This window comes from Balaenoptera borealis (assembly GCF_965194805.1).
Source record: "Balaenoptera borealis genome assembly, chromosome: 12".
NCBI classification, from domain to species: domain Eukaryota; kingdom Metazoa; phylum Chordata; class Mammalia; order Artiodactyla; family Balaenopteridae; genus Balaenoptera; species Balaenoptera borealis.
In genome coordinates this window covers 96,577,424-96,597,323 of record NC_138869.1, presented here as the reverse complement: position 1 = coordinate 96,597,323, position 19,900 = coordinate 96,577,424, and the positions used below count along the sequence as shown (strand labels likewise).

General features: G+C 40.7%; 1 protein-coding gene across 3 annotated transcripts in view; it reads right to left on the bottom strand.

The window, feature by feature from the left end:
- ATXN1 (ataxin 1) overlaps positions 1-19,900 on the bottom strand; it is a 432,099-nt gene that overhangs the window by 324,471 nt on the left and 87,728 nt on the right. For 2 of the 3 annotated variants that reach the window (XM_082345423.1, XM_082345424.1), the window contains exon 4: positions 9,127-9,248. The gene's annotated coding sequence lies outside the window, so the exon portion shown is untranslated. Of the gene's footprint in view, positions 1-9,126; positions 9,249-11,504; positions 11,632-19,900 lie in introns of all 3 variants that reach the window. The other variant, XM_082345422.1, reaches the window with a different exon arrangement.

Genomic DNA, 19,900 nt, shown 5'->3' with positions numbered 1-19,900 from the left:
TGCATTAAGCAGATGATCTGATATTTTGCAGGATCTTACTCAATTTCATAGAGCAGATAACCGCTCCAAAATTTGTCAAGTTAATAAATACAGATTTAGGTTGAATTTGCATAATATGTGCTTGTAGGTTCACTGGCCATTACCTTTGATAGTCGGAATTGAACTTTCCCTTTCACTAAATGTCACTCCAAATTCCAGGCAGCATTTGGAAGCAAACGCTGCTCTGGGCCAGTTGCTAAGTGTTTTTAGTATCATAAATTTGGTTTCAATCAGGTGGAAGAAGCAAAGCATTTAAGGCTCTTGCAATGTACTCACTCCCAAACTCTATTTTACTGTGAAGGACAAGTTCACTCTACACACTAACCCAACACAGGACACCAGGCTCTTACACAAGTGGCTAATTTGATGGGCTCCTAGAAATGACCAGCTGCCAGCAGTGTCATTTAGAAGGATACTGGTTCTGAGGACAGTTGAAAATAATTTCTTTCCCATCAACTCCAACAAAATAGATTAGGTTCTTGTAGGGCTTTAGTTTCTCTGAAAGCAGCAGAGTGCTAACAAAGTGCCCTTTAAAGCAGTGGAAGAGACAAACCTAGTAGAGACTGGAAATCATAAGTGGCTCGACAGAGGGAGGGGGTGATGGCAGAGTACAGGCAAGGGGTGTGGGAGAGTCCAGGGTTTGAATCCTAGCTTTATTCCTACAAGCTGTGTGATACTCTTCAGCACCAATAACCTCACGCATTATAATGACATACAACTTGAATGGAAAAGTCATACTCATTGTCTTTAAAATTTTTGGTGAGGATCAGATGAGATGAAACAGGTACAGACACAAAGAAACTGATTTATTAAGTATTCTTAAATTCGTTTTCTCTTTAAAAGGTAAAATGTATAAAAAGTGTCCCCCAAGTTTTGTCGAGGAAGCTTTTAAAAGAGACTCCACCAGTATTTACGGACTATCCACCAGGTTGAAGGTCTAGTGTTATTATTGCTCGTGGGGAACACAGGGATGTGTAAGATGGGTCTTTAATTTCGGGGAACTTAAGAGTCTAACAGCAGATAAGTAAATCACTGCTAAGTCTGATCACGACCCTTTTCTGTGCCAAAACCTTCAATGGCTCTCCACCAATTAAGAAAAAATTCCAACCCTTTATATGAGATTAATTCAATTGTTCATCTGTAAAATGGGGATAACTACATTGCGGTGAATTGCAATCAGAGCTAATTTATGTAAAGCACCAATCTCAGAAGCTGGTGTGAGGTAGCTGGCTATTCAATTAGTAATTCACATTAATTATTATTATCCTCATCATTATTAAATCAATGTCTTTCCTCCCAAGCTCTCATTATTCCACCTCACACACCTTACACTGGACCAAACCAGTCCCCAGGGTTCCTCCAGCACACACAGCCCCTCCCTTCTCACCTCTGTCACTCTCCATCCTGTCTGGAACGCCCCGCTCCCCGCCTCTGCCATTTGGGACCCTAGCCTCGCTTCCACGTCTAGCCCAAAACGCCTCCTACAGGTCCTCACCACCCCCAACGAGACCAAGTCTCTCACTCCTCTGTGTTCCCACGGCGTTTCCTCACCTTCCCTAACTGGGCTCACGCACAGTTTCCCCTTCCCTAATTGAGCGTAAATTCATAAACTCAGTTTGAAGGAAGGCGAAGGCTGGAAAAATTTTATTACAAACTCAGGAACCCTCTAAGTGAATACCATGAAAGTGACATGATAATAACAGCTAACATTTTGTTACAGCTTTATGTGCATTAACTCATTTTGTTCTCACAACTCTGAAAGACGCTGCTTTATTTTCCCTATTCCATGGATGGATAAACCAAGACCCAAGAGGTTAAGTTACTTGCTGAACATTACACAGCTAGTAAGGGGCAGATGTGTATGCAAACCCAGGAAGTTTGCCTCAAGAACCTACACTCTTACACTGCATTACATTGTTTCCCAACAGCATTGTAGCAATTTATTATGTACTATTTTTAAAAATCTATGAGACTTCCCTGGCAGTCCAGTGGTTAAGACTCTGTGATTCAAATGCAGGGGGGGCGGGTTCAATCCCTGGTCGGGGACTAGGATCCCACAAGCTGCAAGGTGCAGCCAAAAAAAGAAAGAAAAAAAAGTCTATGGACACACTGTTAACTAATTTATGGAGTGTGAAATAAATATGAATTTGTGGGTAATACAGTTAAATGCTTTAAAAAAAAATTTGATGACTGTAATCAGTTCTTTCGGGGCTGGATTTTAAAACTTCAGATCCATCAAGGCATCCTGTTCTGTAGATCCTTAAAGTCTCAGGAAGAGACTTCCTAATTGAGGCTACTATAGCTTACAGACACATCTGCCTGTGCTCGCCAATGCTAAACAACCTCAGGAAACTACAGCCACAGTATCACCCCATATGGACCCAGTATATGGACCCATATACATGGTCTGCAGAGGGCAGTTCAACATAAGCACCTACTACCCTGGGTAGCACCTGAAGCTGTAATGAAAACTGCAGTGGTCTACTGCCTGCTGGAGTTTTTGTCACCAGGTATTTAGGATGCTTTCGAGTACTGGCTCTCACAAATGGGCAATTCGACAGTCGGTACCTCCTGGTAAATGAACTGCAGCAGTCACAGGGCAACGCTGCAGCCCCGTGGACGGTGCACCAGAGAATAACTAACAGTGAATGGCGAGTCTGCATGCATTCACGCAAGCCCTGGTCTATTACTGGACACATCTTCTAGACAGCCGAAGGGTTGGGCTTTTACATGAATGCAATGCTCAGGACAGGAAAAGAAGAACATTTGGCAAATGTTCTTCACTGTGGCAAACAGACAAGGATCAACTAACATGAAAGGCTGAGAAGTGATGTGGTATATAACACATCTCGTCAGTGCTCAATGTTGTTGACTGACCAATTTCTTAATCTGGTCATCTAATGATGGCTCAACTTTTGGCATAATTTTATAGGCAAGAAAACTGAAAATTGGGTAAGAATATCATGCAAAAAAACTGCCAAACCTCAATCTTGCTGAATAACTCATTAGTTCTAACCATTTGTCTATAGATCCTCTTGCACTTTTATGCAATTATATCATCTATCATCTAACATTAATAGGAAAAATTATACATAATGTTATAAAATAATATACAGTATTAAACAATCTTACCCTGAGGACAAAATATTCTTTAAAAAGATGTGTAACACGCCTCATACATTCATCCCCATCAAATCCCATTCTGAATTCCTTGCAAACAAGTGCGAATGATGATTTTTAGTGGCATTTTTAACATGTGATACTAAAAAACCATCCTACTCCACCCTTTGAAAAGGAACTTTCAGGGATGCCAAATTAATTTTGAAGTTGACTTTTCATTTTATTTAAGCCAAGATATTTTTTTCTCCTTTGATATTTTAACCAAATAGAATTCTTAGAAATGAAAAAATAGTAACAAGTGTATTTCTAGAGTAGAATAGACTTTCGGAATTGAAAATGTTACATCAATCCCTTCCTGTTATCCAGTCTTGGCTTTTTAAAGTCCCTTAGGAAAAAAATACCACATATTCATATGATGTTGCCAGCACTGGATGTGTTATTTCTTTGGATTTCTGATTTGGCCGATATGATTTTTCATGACATAAAACAGTTAAAAAAAGCAATTTCTAGTAACTTCACAAATATGGCTACTGAGAAGCTGACGTGATCTTCCCTGATGTTCGAATTTTCAAACACCAAAGATCCACCCTAGCAGTTTAGCGAAAATGGTCTGATGCTGAATTCAATGACTTTTGTAAAAATTATTTAACCAAAAACATGTACTTTTTATAATTTTTACAACAAGCTAATTAGCACCGAGCTTATCTGAAAAATGTTACATCTCACCTGAAGGATTGCTTGTATATCTATAAATGAAGTCTTTCCTTTCTGTTCACCTTCCATAAATATGTATTAAGCTATACTATATGCAGGAATGAGTTTAAGACTTGGAATACAAGGTTTAAAATAAACCAATCTCCACCCTCATGAGCCATCCACAGAGACAGTACAGAAACAAAGACTTCTAGCACATGTAGAGGAAGAGGGGACATTTCCATTAGGCCTCAATGAATGAGGAGTCCACTGGGTAGAGAAACAGAATTTCATGCAGAAGAATCAACATGAAGAAAGGCATGATTATTAAAATACATAGTATGTTCAGAACTGAAGGAAGCGTTGTGTGGAGAGATGGGAGGGATGGCAGATGAGATTTAAACGCTAAGCTGATAATGAGTTCCTAGGAGGTCGCGAATGTTATGCAACAAAATTCACATTTTATCTTAAAGGGAAGGAAAAGCTAACAAAATCCTTTAAATGTTTCCTTTCATTTCATCATATTCATTCATTACTCCGGAAAACACCAAGAGTATCATTTTTAAAAGAAGAAGTACCAATCGCCCTCATACTGTAAACATCTTCATTTTTGCTTTATTTACTCCTAGTCTTTGTTGACAGGCACCCATTTTCACCATTACTTTGTAACCAATGTGTCTAGACAATTTTGAATTATGAATTTTATACTTAATAGTGTATTAGAAACACTCTTCCATACTTCTGCATACTGTCAGGGTTTTTCAGGAATAATTCAATCAGATCCTTTCTTTAAGAAGGTAATTCTTAAAATAGTAGGATGAATGCAACACAGAAAGGAAAGATTTAAGATAAGAATACTCTTTTGGAAGTGGCTGCAATGGTCCAGGCAAATGATGCCAACAGCCTGAAAGAGAACAAGGGCGAGGAGACGGGGAGAAGGGGTAGACTGTACCAGATTTAAGAGGCAAAACCGCAGTATGTGGTCAAGGGATGAAGTACAGGAAGAGGAGGAGGTGACCAGCATCAGTGACTAGCTGGTTGGTGATCCTGTTTCTCTAAACAAAGAATCCATAAAGGGAGACAGGAGAGTGACAAGTACAGGTTTAGACTCAAGTTGAAGACACCTTTGGAATATTCAAATTGGAGCCGTCGGGGAGGAAGTTGGAAGCCAATGACCTTAAACTCTGAGGAGGAAGGGAGAGCAACGTGAGTCATTCGAGCAGAGCTGGTAATGATGCCACGAGGGGATGATGCCTTCAGGGAGAGCGTGTGCAGGAATGAACGCGGGCGAGTTTCCGTTTTCACTCCAACAGTGTGTAAATATGGCCGTTTAATTCTACTTTCTTTTGAGGCAGTGCAAACACCTCCCTTCGAAGCTCTCAAATTCTCACCAAGGAAGGGTACCTTCCAAGTCAATCAACATCGGCTTTGATGATGTCTATTAGAAGACAATTCACTGCATTTCCTGAACCGGTGTGGTTTCACTCACAGTTATACCAAACCACACAGCTGCTCTGAAGGACTGATGTAATTATTAGCCCGTGATGGTATCAGGAGAAGAGTGAGTTATAACACATTTCACAGAAGGCATGCTTGGTACTGCTTTACAGAACAGTGGCTCAGGGACGTGAAGGGTACCTAACTCCTCTGAGCTAGAAAGCATTTAAAGAGCTTTCCGACGATGGCATTCAAGGAGGGTACTAGGCTGGCCCTTTTCTTCTACCTGCCTTCCAAAAGCAGGGCCCATGATTCAGGTGGCCGTTTGGAAACCCCGCAATTCTCAAGGCTGCCTCACGGTAAACAACACAAGTGACATCGTTTCTAACTAGACAAATGCTCTTTTAAAAACAGTTTTTCTCTTTTCCAACCACGGATGGCTACTTAAAAGGAAATAAAGACCTCCCAAACAGCAATGCCAGCATCTGGTATTTTGCGAAAATCACATGCTTTCTCATGCCTTTAATTTTCTTCTCCCTAGTTATTCCTTCACCTGAAAGCCTTTAACAAGGGCTCGAAGATACTTACATCAACAACTTATATCTGGAAGAAGCCAAGCAGATGAAAATCTAGTCAGCTCTCCATGAAGCACATATTAAAATGCCTCTTTTGCCCTTAACGTTGCTTTGGAAACCCATGTTTTTTTCTTCCTCCCTTAGCTGAGAATCTGAGAAAAAGCCCAATCCCAATCCACTCTGGTATACCTTTCTGCTAACCACACCTCCCGTAGTCGAGATTAGACAGAGACCGACAAGAAGATGCTTTCCCGTCACTGTGCTTGAATGTACCTGGGAACACACACTTTATTCAGCTTTGGTACAACTTTGCTAAGAAAAACTGTGGCAAAGCAAGAGTCAAAACAAGCTGCAAAAAAAGGGTTTAATGCATTTGGTAGTGGTTATCCTAGCAGCTAATAAATTTCCTGATTCCCCTACTTGTTCCCTCGTAGGCTGGTTGTGAGTTCTTCTGTTTGGTTTCCAACTCGAACTGTCAGACGTTCTACCAGTTCGAGATCCTCCAGCAAGGCCCTTCAGGAGTTGCACCAGAAGCAAACACCACCCTGTACATCTCTTCTGGATCATCCAAGCCCAGGCAAGCCCTTGCTCAAGCAAGTGGAGGAGGGAAGGAGGCAGCCAAGTGTCACCATGGTTACCTGTGAACATTAGATTCAAATCCTGAATCCGCTGCCGCCACTGTGGGTGCTTTGATGTGTGTCCACTGCAGCTTAACTTTATCCCTTCCAGCAATGGGACCGCTCTCCTGCCACCCAAACTGACAACCTGCTAGCCCTAACAGCTGAAAGAAACACCATTCAAAACGAACTGCCAAGGGCAGCAGGTGTGGCTTTGGGAGCCCAGGATAGAGCATCTAGGTTAGCACAGCACCGCGCCCATCCTCAGAGCCTTTGCCCGTCCCGTGGGCTCCATCAAGCCCAGCTCCCACAGCTGATATTCCTGCTCTACTAGCCTTAGGGTTACTGCCATTACCAGGGACAGTCAAGAGTCAACTGGTGACAGAGATAGAGACATAAAAAGGTTTCCAAAGGAGCCTCTGACCTAGAGGAACGCTTCACACATTTAGACAAAAAGGGGTTTCTCAGGGTTCAGAGAATATGCTGACTTCATATCCGAAAAGGTCAGGAGATTGAAGAGATATTACAACTATCATGGTTTGATGCTGCATAGATCAACAAGCAAACATTTCCTGGGCACCTACTATGTGCTCAGATCTGGACCCTCTGCTGCGGGCAACGAGGCAAAGAGGAGGATGAAGAAGTAGCCTGAGACACTTGCTCACAAACCTCAGTGCGCAAGAGCTATCTGTAGTGAGTTTCTTGGGCTCAGCATCCCCAGAAATTCTGACTCATCGAGCCTGGGGTTGCTAAATCTGCAGCTTTAATACACACGTCCAGGTGATTCTGATGGGGGAGGTGCTGGGGCTTAGACCACCTTTGAGAACCACTAGGCTATGATCTGACTCCTGCCCTCAAGCCTGCAACTCACAAAGCAATGCACAGCCATAGAGTTTGGTTTTCTGGTTTGTTTTGTTTTTTGTTTTTTTTAAGATGCAGGCTCTAATTGTTATAGGAGCTCATAAGGAGAGGCCAGTCAGTAAGTCCTGAGCGTTCAGGGCAGACTTTGTGAACGTGAGCTGGGCTTGGTGGTCAGGCAGGACTTGGATAGAAAGAGACAGTCCCATGCAGTCGTCTTAACCCAAACTCCCAATTCAGCAGGACATGGCAAGAAGGCAGATGGAGACAGGAGCTACAACGCTGTCACCAAACAGGTAGAGAGGCTTCCTATGTTGATTGCAGGGAAGAGACTGTCACCAGGAGAATCATAAAACTGGCATCTCCAGATAACACCGTGTGCATTTTCATCCTGCCGCATTCATGTGGTTTCCTGCACTTCGTAATTTAACATTTGTTAAGAGAAAAAAAATGCTGTTATGAAACCCAAATAATGCACTGCTCTGAGGCAGACAGCCAGCTGCTAACAAGAGTGACATCTGAGCATCATTTAAAGTGTCATTTGCAGCTCTGCTTCAGAAAGGGGACATTCAGTAAGAAAGGGAAATAATAAATTCCGTTCAACGTAAAACAAAGTTTGGGGCTCCACAGGGTTAAAGGACTGGCAGATAACCCATAACACAGTGACTGCAAGCACAGAGAAACAAGAAGTGAGATCCCCAACAGAGAAATAGAAGACAATAATTCAAAAGAAACCTATCTCGTTTATTCGAATATTACATTCATAGAACACTGCGCCATGTTTTCTGTAATGCTGCAAGGGAATAATTTATGAACCAGATACTGCAAGGCCTGCTTGACCAAAGGGCTGACTCACAAGATCAGTGCCAGAAGGAAGGAGGACCCCAGGTGCCTGCCACCTTTTCTTCACACTGGCTGGTCCGGGGAGCCCCCTGCGAATGATGACTTGCCAAGGGCACACAATAAATTCAGATGAGCAAGAATCAAAGGGTAGTATTATTTAATTAACTTCACTAGAGTGAGCTGTGGAATTTTAAATTTGCAAGCAACCTCGGACATCATTAAGGTAGTGGTGTTTTTACAGGTGACTCATTTCAAGAGGGTGGATACATTGTCCAAGGTCACCAGGATATGTGAGCAGAACTGGGCTTCCATCTGAGGTCTCTTGTTTCCAAGAAATACATTGAACTAGACTGATGAAACTTCCTTGGAAGTCCACATTATTTTGCTGTAGAGTTTGGAATTTATTTACTATTTATTTATAGTTCGGAGCATTTGCATTCCACCCCCAAGATTGTCATTCAGGGTACCATGTTTAGTTAAAAGGTTCTCAACAGACCCTGTTGAACAGGATCTGGAAACTCCCCATGCCTCTCACCTTGCTTATCCCAATACTTCACTTATAGGATAACAAACATGCCACTAGATTGAATCTACTATCTCTTGTATGATTAATTCCTTATGCTCTCCACTGAAATGGAATATATGGAAGATAAAGTTTGTTGTTTGTTTAGTTGTTTGAGTTTTTTTTTTTCTTTTTGGTCTTTCCTAACTACAAATGCATTCTGCTCAAATCCTGCTATTCTGCAAATTTCAGAAAGGAACACACTAAGTCAGTGTCATTGCTCTCTTGGCTCTGCAGCACTGGGTCAACATTTCCTCAACATCCTGTTGCTTGGGTTGTAGAGAAATAACCATGAACTTGAATAAGATGGCCTGGGACACCAAATAAATGATGATGGATGAAATTTACAGCTAATGAATGCCAAGTCCTTCGGATGACTTACCCAAGACCATTCGCATTTCAAGACCATTCGTGCAGGCTGAGGTCTTCTCTTTCTTGTTCATGGTGTGTAGCAGCACTACTTTGGAGGCCTCAAAATAAACTCTTTCATTTTGCTCCAGAATGCTGCAGTAAAACAAAACACAACACCAAGTCAGAATGAAAAATAAATGCCACTTCAAGCAATTCGTTGATATTCAGGGGGAAATCCCTGGCCTTTCTCAGATGTATATTTTATAACCTCAAACAAGCATGTTAATTAGCAGAATGAAGCTATCGCACAATTGATCTCCATATGGAGCCCTAAAATACTGGTGATGGGGAGGGAGGGAGGAAGAAAAAAGAACAAAGCGCCTGCTCGATAGGCGCTGCATTTTATGACATCTACCACTGGTAATGTGCTTGCAAAGTTTCAAGTTTACTAACTGAAATAAGTAAATAAAGAAGGATTCATTACGTTAAAACAGAGATACTGATGTGCAGTTCTCGAGGGCAGAAAGTGGAGAAAGTTATGTTTCAAATTAAAATTCATCTAATTCTGCCCATGAAAGACTCAGACTGAATGAGCTAACAGTAATATTTTTAAATGAAGGCTACTAGGATTGAACAGAAAAGGCAAAGTGTGAGAGAGAGACAGGACATTTTCCATTTTGCACTACAAATAGGTAATTGATGGGTTTTCATTCTGACTCTTGACATATCTTGATAAATACCTTCTCCACCCAAGCTGGAAAGCGGCATTTACTTTACACACTGAATATGAAATGAATGGGTAAAATATGCATGCCTCTTTACCCCCACTCAGAGCAGCTGATAAAGCCCACACATTAGAACTGTGTGTGACAAGGTCGCTCTGAAAAGTTCTCTTCTGCCCTGTGAGCTTCCAAGGCTCACTTGTCACAGGGTGTTGTTCTAGCCTCTTCTGATGCTTAGTCAAATCCACCCCACTGTTTGTTCTTTGACAATGGCCATTTGAGAGCCTGGAAACGGTCTTCAAAAGACGTTTGCATCCTCTTTGAGCCTTTTCTGAGCTCTTCCGCATCTATTCGGAAAGCCCATTGGAAGGTTGTCACCCAGTTCTCTAACTATGGTGACTGCATCCTACTTGTAACTGTAAACCCTCTATGACTCTCCAAAGGTCCCGAGGCAATCGCCAAAGAGCTCATCATCAAATGACCCAATTGTAAGAGAGAGGATATACTTTCTGTGCCTCACTAGGTTGCTGTGTGAATAATCAATTCCTTGAAAGCCTTCTGAAGCTATTACTTTATAGAATACACAACGTTTTTTAAAAGGACTTTTTTTGGGGGGGGGGTTGTGTATTACTGGTTAAATTCACGTAGGCACTTAGAGATTTTGAGGAGAAGAAAGCCGCTCTTGGTTAATGTTTAAACAAGTGAGTTGAGTGTAAGGCCGTTATATTTTCAGTCTAGCTGGAAGAGCGACTGCCTGAAAATGGCAAAGGCTTTTTTATTTTCTTGATGCTATCAATACCCACCGAAAGTGAGGTTCTAACGATTTTATTAGTTTTCTGAGCAGTTTTCATGAAATGTAACTCAGCTCCCACTCAAATGTGTAACAGTAACATATTGATACAAATCAACACTGAGCCAGGAAGTTCAAAGCATGACAAACTGTCGTTAGCTTACCATTTTGGTAAAAACAGAATTTGGAGAGAGAAGGATTTAAGCCAGCCCACTGAGAGTTACTGGCTGGTATCAATCTTCTTTTACTAAAAATAAACTGCTGCAATTCTCTTATTTGTTTCCAGCTTTATGTCCTGGTATTTTAGAATTGGAAATGTCTTTGTCACCTAGTCCAAGATTCTTCTGCAAATAAAGCTGCTGGCCCAGAGAGGGTGAGGAACCTCTTAAAATCACAGAGCGAGTTAATCTGTGCCTTGACTAGACTCTGGGTTTAATCACTCATGCCCACCGACTCTTAACGGGCATAATGTCATGGAATGTAATGTTATGTGTTGGTTTGAAAGGTTTACCAAAAGCACAATACTTTCTCATGGTACTCTTTCTCTCTTTTTCTGTTTTATTCTTGCCCTAAAGAAAGAAATTTATTTCTGGACTATATTCTGGTCACCAAGTAGAGCCAATTGATCTGGGAGAAGCAGAATGCCTCTATTATTAGCTCAGGGCCCTTTACTGGCTGCCAAAGACAGGTGTCCAGAGGAGTAAGGCTTAGACTATTTGCAGAGGAGAAAAAAAAAAGGACTCATCTAAGTGACAAGATTCTCCATTCTTACCTCTGTAGATGTGAAGAATGTGAAAGTGATTCATTTTGTGATTTATAGCTGACCCTCAATTACACATAGTGCAACAGGCATGAAACAATTTTTATCAAAAGAAAACCACTGAAAATTCTACACACCTCCTTTTAAGCAAGAACTGCAGTATATTTCCCTCCTTCGGCAAACTTTTCAGCAGTGATGCTAATCGCCCACCAAACAAACTGGCTTGAGTTTAATCTCCTTTGCCTGCACATTCTTGTTTGCCAGCTGAAGTTAAAACAGAGATAAGACCAAAAGTCCAGAAAGGAGAAGAGAATGCCAGAGGCCTAGAGCATTCATTGATATGCCGGAACACTAAAAGTTGGCTACGTAAACAAGGATTTCACTCCAGATGACATCTGTACAGGATTTTAAAATTTGATAAGTATTTTTGTGATAATTTTCTGAACAGTTATAAGCAGAAGCAGCAGCAAAGTACACTATATCAATGTAAATCAAAAGCTGTGGTCTAAAAGCCGTGAGATTTTTTTTTTTTTAATCTTAGTTTTGCAGCTAAGTGGATTTTTAAATTTAAGTCACAATCTCCTAAGTAGAATTAGTTCCTTATCTATCAAATAAAGGGACATAAGTAAGTATTCTCCATAATGAATTCTCAGTGATAATTCAAGTTGGTTTTATATGCAACTGAGTATACCATATCAAATAAAATCTCTACAAACACAATTTTATCTTATATGATTTATTAAAATTCATTTTTATCCTAAAATCCAACAATTAGACACAGATTGCATAGAAAGAGAGTAATGGGTTCATGGTGGAATAACCCCTCAGTGGGGAATTAGTGTTCTAATCCATAAATAGTGCTGGGCAAGTTAGCTTTCCATGTGGAAAGAGTCAGATCCCTCCCCTACACCATTCAGAAAATAAATTCTAGATAAATTAAACATATTAATATGTGTTTACACAGACATACATTTATACAGCATTTATTATACATATTTATATCATTTTATACAATAAGATACAAAAAAATAATGTTATAACCACAAAAGGCCTTGTAGGCCATTGTAAAGACTTTGGCTTTCTACTTTAAGTAAAATGGGAAGACACTAGAGAATCCTGAATGAGCAAGATAATGATCTGCCTTATTTTGTTCGTTTGTTTTGATTTTTTAAACTTTGGGTTTATTTATTTATTTATTTATTTATGGCTGTGTTGGGTCTTCGTTTCTGTGCGAGGGCTTTCTCTAGTTGCGGCAAGCGGGGGCCACTCTTCATCGCGGTGCGCGGGCCTCTCATTATCGCGGCCTCTCTTGTGGCAGAGCACAGGCTCCAGACGCGCAGGCTCAGTAGTTGTGGCTCACGGGCCTAGTTGCTCCGCGGCATGTGGGATCTTCCCAGACCAGGGCTCGAACCCGTGTCCCCTGCATTGGCAGGCAGATTCTCAACCACTGCGCCACCAGGGAAGCCCTGCCTTATGTTTTAAGGGATCTTTCTGTCTGTTGTGTGAAGAATAGATTATGGGCTTCCCTGGTGGCGCAGTGGTTGGGAGTCCGCCTGCCAATGCAGGGGACACGGGTTCGAGCCCTGGTCTGGGAAGATCCCACATGCTGCGGAGCAACTAGGCCCGTGAGCCACACCTACTGAGCTTGCGCATCTGGAGCCTGTGCTCCACGGCAAGAGAGGCCGTGACAGTGAGAGGCCCGCGCACCGCGATGAAGAGTGGCCCCCACTTGCCACAACTGGAGAAAGCCCCCGCACAGAAACGAAGACCCAACACAGCCAAAAATAAAATTAATTAAAAAAAAAAAAAAAAAAAAAAAAGAATAGATTATAATGGGACAAGGTTGAAAACAGAGCCCACTTAGGCTACTGCAAAAATTCAGGTGAGACAATACATGGACCAACGTGGTGATACTGGGGGAGGAGGTTATGAGAACTGGTGAGATTCTGGATTTATTTTGAAGGTCAAGTTGACACATGGTATAAGAGAAAGAAAAGAGTAAAGGATCTTTCCAAATTTTTGACCCAATCATCTCTAAGAATGGAGCTGCCATTCACCAAGATGGAAAAAACTGGGAAAAGCAGGTGTTGGGGAGGCCCATTTCTCCATATTAAGCTTAAGATGCCTATTAGACATCCTCGTGAGGTATCAGGTAGACCCGTGGATGGATACACTGGAATTCACTGACATGTGGATAGAAGATACAAGTGAAAGCATGAGTTACTGTTATAGGCAGCCTCCAAGATGGTTCCCTGTGATCCTACCTCTTGATATTCATGCCCTTGTATAATCCTCTCCCCATGAGTATGGACTGGATTGAGTGCTTCTAGCAAACAGAGTGGGGCAGAGGTAATGGAACATCATTTCCAAGATGAAATGCTCCAAAAAGACTATGGCTTCCATCGTGACCTCTCGCATTCTCTCCTGGATCACTCACTCTGGGGGAAGACAACTGCCAGACTGTGATGCCATCCTGCGAAGGGGCCCACGTGGCCTGCTGCCATCTGTGTAAGTGAACTTGGAAGCAGATCCCAAGTGCACACACCCTGCCCCCATCCTTCAGATGAGACTGTAGCCTGGGCTAACGGCTTGACCGTAACCTCACGAAAGGCCTTGAGCCAGAGATGCCCATCTAAGGGGTGCCCTGATTCTTACTCATGGTGAGATCGTAAGTATTTGCTGTTTTAAGTCACCAAGTTTTAGGGTAATTTGTTACATAGCAATAGATAACTAATACAGTTACGATGTGCAAGGCACTGTCTAGAAATTTTAGATGACTTTTTACAGTTGGAGAAACTGAGTCACACAGAAGTTACATCACTTGCCCAACACCACACGTATGGGATGGAGGTAAGAAACAAACTCAGATCATCTGACTCCAGCGCTTCAGCTCTTAATGACCGCATGTCAAGACCCGTCTAGAGTACAACAGATAGCTAATGGGAAGCAGCCGCATAGCACAGGGAGATCAGCTCGGTGCTTTGTGACCACCTAGAGGGGTGGGATAGGGAGGGTGGGAGGGAGACGCAAGAGGGAGGGGATATGGGGATATATGTATATGTATAGCTGATTCACTTTGTTATAAAGCAGAAACTAACACACCATTGTAAAGCAATTATACTCCAATAAAGATGTATAAAAAAATTTTTTAAAAAGACCCTTCTAGAATAACCTATTCTCCTACTTTGAATGTGCATACCTGATATTTGACTTTCTACTGCAAAAAGTGCTAACACAACTTAGTTCATACAATCAATGGCCCATATGCATTTTTACCACATTTCTTAAGCTGCCCCATAGTTTTACAATTCTTCAATTTTTGATATCCCAAATACACTACAATCCATACTCAACTGTCAAAGAAGACGGAAAAGCAGCCTCTTGCTGTGTGAAGAGTAACCTCAGTCTGGTTAATTTGTCTGGTTAACCTGGCTGATTTAATTATCAAAGCATTTCCAGCACAGTTTGCTAACGCTCTAATATATTCCTATAGACTGAATGTGGTTCTTTTGCACGTGTAAAGAGTTCTCCCTCAAACTACTAAGTGGTGGGGAAACAAACAAGATACTGAATAAGACAGTCACAGTAAATTCTGCTTGAATTTTTTAAATAATAAGGGAAAATCAATTTTCAGTTCACAACAGAAAGTCACTAAGGATGCCAACAATATTAAGTTTTTAAGTAGGAACTGGCAAGACCGGAATATAAAAAAACAAAAGCTCTTGAACTGTATAAAATACAAAGGCTGTTGTCCCTTTAATTATTATAACAAATTAAGACTTTTCCATTCTTACCCTGACACAGACATGTGAAATACAGAAAGAGAAAGAAATGATCTCTGCACGTCTGCTTCAATGCAAATTTAGAATGGCACTGTCGTCGGAAAGGGCTGTTGCTGGTTAATCCATCATTCTTATTTTTTAGGAGGGAAACGCCCATCAAGTAGCAGCCAGCAACATGTTCCCCAACCACACTATGGAATATTTTTCTTTTGTTTTAACTGTTAGGATTGTGCCCAAAACCAATGGAAGCCAAAGAACTGGAAAGGAAGAGTCATAAAAAAAAAATACAAAACCCACTGCCATTTACAAATCTTTCTGTTACAAAAACTGACTGTGTTTTATAAAGGCATGTGGTGCATCACCAAAGGTATCCTTTGCCATTTAAAAATACCAAACAGTAGTAATAGCTCCACAGCTAGGCTGCTGGGACTTAACGTGCAATTTGGACAATTTGTGTGCGGATGAGATTACTTTGTCTTAGGACACAAGGAACAGATGTGTCCTAATTAACACAGAAAAATGTTTAAAATAGAGTTTTAAAACATATGAGTTTGGAAACAGAAGTTAAAAACAGCTTCAAAGATTATAAGCAAAATAGTACAATACAACAAAGTATGAGTAGTTTTCTTTTTAAAAAGAGAGGAAAAGAGAGGCAATCACATGAGGTGGTAAATTTCCATGGGCCTTCCTCTAAATAAAGTATGAATTTCAAGGAAAGTACCTGATAAAAATTGCTTTTTATTTTTGAAAAATGGGGAGAAGGTAACATATATCATATATTAGCCAGTGTGGTTTAATGGGCTGATAGATGCCATTGTGGAGCATTATGTTACCCTAAAAATAAAAAGGAGAAAAAAAGGTTGGAATAAATTTGGGAAACACCCAAATTGAGGGACTTTGGTGTATTAATATGTATGGTAAATCTCTAAGAGGGGAGAAAGCATGCAGCTTGGCTCAAAATACATTTGAACACAGAATACCTTTTTCCAGAAGAAATAAGCGATCCGTAGACATGCACTGACCAGTATACACCCTGGTGAACAATACACTAGGCCAGTGGTTCTCTAAGTTTTTAGTCCCAAAGTTCCCTTTACACTCCTAAAATGCACTGAGGACCCCAAAGCCCTTTCAATTACATAGATTACATTTAATGATAGTTATATTAGAAATGAAAACTGAATTTGAAAATATGTATTAATTCACTTAGCTTAAGTAACAATATACCCATTGCATGTTACATAAAATAGCAAAATAACCATATTTTTTTCAGAACAAAAAGTTAATGAGAAGAGTGGCACTGATTTACGTTTCTGCACATCTCTTTAATGTCTGACTTAACAGAAAACAGTTAAATTCTCAAATGTGCCTCTGAATTCAATTTGCTGCGATATGTTGTTTGGCTGCAGCACAGGGAGAAAAGCTGGGCTTCATTTTCAGCTAATGGTGGAAATTCTTCTTTCATGCTACACCAAAACTCGACAAGGGCTAGTTTCTTAAAGGGTGGTAGCAAAGCGGAATCTGAAACTTATCAATGAACTCTCTGTGTTCTGTTCTATTAAAATTCATTGGTTTGACTTGAATTCTGGATGGATCTTCTCCCATGCGTGATTTTGTAACATCAAACACTGGTCACTGGAAGTGACCACTGACTTAACGCAGATTTTCGACCCATGTTCATTATACAACATCGTCACACAACACGCAGTGTCTGAAAAGCCCCACCATACACTTGTGAGAGAACAGAAATGAATACCCAGTACTACTATAAAAATAGTTTTGACCTTGTAGGTGTCCTCCCTCTTGCCCACCCAAAAAGGTCTTGGAGGTTCTCAAAGTGAGAACTGCTGACTAAGGTGACCGTCTAAGCTCTGCAGATCCCTCCCAGCAGAAAAGCACAGAACTTCGTTTCCTTGCTGCCCTTGGCTTCTGTGAGCCTCAACAAGGCCTGTTAACCCAGGCTGGCCACGGCCATGACAGAAACCATGAAGGGATACGTAGGACAGGATTAGCAGTGAAGAAAAGATTTGGTTACTTGGATTCTCCCAGGTAGGAATCTGTGAAAGGTGTACATTTTAGACTTCTTTGGCAAACACTTTCTTCCAACCTAGGCCTTAATAATCTAGGAAGGATTTGTCTTAACTGAAGACAATGAACTTTTTAAAGTACCCTGAAAGGGATTCAGAAAGGCCTGTTTCATGAAATCAGTTAATGAAGTAACTATGTAGTGATGAACCATTATCTCTTTAACACCTAAAAAGAACTACTGTACAACACTGGTTATCTTTGGGTGTCAATGTACACATGTAATAATAATAATAGCTAATATTTCAGTGTTTAGCTTTCAAATTATCTCTTTAAGCCTTACAACCGTCCTAGATGGCTGACACTTTCCTATTTTTAATAAACGAAGAAATGAAGTTGAATGGGGCTAAATAACGTATTCAAAGGGCTAAACAACTAAGTGACAGGTTCAGGACTTCAACTTCTATCTGTCTGACACCAAAGGGTCTGTCTCTCTTAAGCCCTCACTATGCTGCTTCATTTCCAATTAACCGTTTACTGAACTTCAGTAATCCAGATTCTTCCTCTGGCAGTTATCCCCCAAATCATGCATCACTCTCATCCGTTTCCTGTTGCAAAGCGAACAGGTGCTCGATGAATCGGCTCAGAGCCCACCCCGATAAATGTACAAAGCAGCAAGATTCTTCTGCCTCCCAAAGCAGAACGATCATCCATGGAAAATGAAGTCTCACTCAAAAGCCGCATATGCAAGATGATGTCAAGTCCAATCTTTTGATGCTTAAAAGGTCATGAGGATGGAGCACTGCTAATGACATTCTGTAAACAAAACCCAAGATACACTCAGCTCATATTCCCTCTCCATTCCTCTGAAAGCACATTTATTAAACACGGGCAATGAAATGCCTGTCATCTCTAAGGCAGCCAAGTAAGGCAAGGGAGGTAGGATTATCCTTTTCAAATGCTTTCTAAACCCTTAGTTCCCTCGGGTCACTATATGTCTCTGCCCATTATTTCTCTCACATCAATGGCCTTTCTTCTGCTAACCCAGAATCATTCAGAACATACTGAATACCTTCCTAGGTTAGTCTTAATCATCTTCCAAGGCCCAGCTCAAGACATCTCTCCTCCCAGAACTAGTCCAGCTCTTCCTTTCCTCAAAGTGCCTCTGGCAGGGACCCCCATCAATACGGGTCTCCTGTGCACTCGCTGACTGTGGGTGACATGGCTTTATCTGTGTGAGTCTCATCTTTAACAACTAATGGGAGCTGGTGAGTGAGTGTTCTCGAGACCTTCTGGAGAATCTCCTACAACACTTCCCACATCGCTGAACACAAAATATTATGTTTGCTCCTGTTTTTCTTCACTTGGATGAACACTGAAGAACATAAGGATGTATTTTTATGTCAATTTTATTTTTAAACATATTTCTCTTCAGTCCCACAATTAAACAAATTAGCAGTGTCATTCAACCAGAAGTTTTAGATATGTTGAAAGAGAGTAATAGTCTATAGTACAATACAATCAATGGCATTCACTGAGAAGCTCCATGCCAGTTTATCTGTGACATTCCATCCTAATGTGAATTGATTTTAGAAGAAAGTAAGACAGTATATACTAACCCTTGGCAAAAAAAAAAAAATTAAAAAAAATTTAAAAGGATGGATTTGGGGTACAACCTAGAAAACCACTGACTGTGTCTGTGCTTTCTAAATGCTCAGCCATTCTTAATGACACCCTACCTGGTAGTCCCATGCCTCACTGAAGTGTGCTGTATATCTCTGTTTTCAATATGAGTGCCACAAACTGCCATGGAGCTTTTTAATGAATATTAAAATATTTATTTTAATATTAAAAAGTCTGTGGATCAAAGACTACACGATACAGAAGAATCCAGCTCATTCTCTTGGCATTGTACTCTTTAAAATTATGCTACATAACTTTGTATAAAATGACACAATCTAATATCAAGTGATAAGAACAAAAGTCCTTCAAAACTATGTCCAACTCATGAGATATTTCATTCTCCTCCCAAACTCCTCTTTCTCTCAGACAAACCAAATAAGTTCAAGGCTTATGTATTTGCAAGCAACGTGGTTAGGAGCAGACCTGTTTTGTTTTGTTTTGTTTTGTTGCCATGCCAAACTTCTGTACAGAAGTTAAGAAAGGAAAGCCACCGTGTAACTGCTCTTATCTAATTACGATGACAGATTACCTAACTTAAATACTGGATTCCCATCTGTAAGCTCCATCACTAGATTTTAATTTTGTAAAATTAAAGGCCATGAAAATGTTGGCCTCCCTCTGAAACTTCACAGCCTGACCTTAACCTTCTTTGCATATATCATTCTTGGTGGAAATTTTCAACAGCTACAAAGGTGCGGGCAAAAGGGTGTGTCACATCTTGACTTCTTAGTCATATTTCCTGATGTTGCCATTTTCGTATATTTAAAATATTTACTTATGGCAACATTTAAGTGATTATAGTTTAGGAAGCACTGTTCTCTTTTTTCTATCTTGGTAGAACCCCTTCAGTGTGCTGTACCACAAAAGAAAGTTCTCTGAATCAGGCATTACTTAGTGAAGGGCTAACGTTCATACCTGGTAAATACCAAACTTCTTCCATTGAAATCTGAAGTGAGTATTCTTAGTTTGGCAAACATTTTTGTCCTGCCTTTCATACTAGACACTAGGACAGCTCTAGATTAATACTGCTCTTTCACCTCCACATT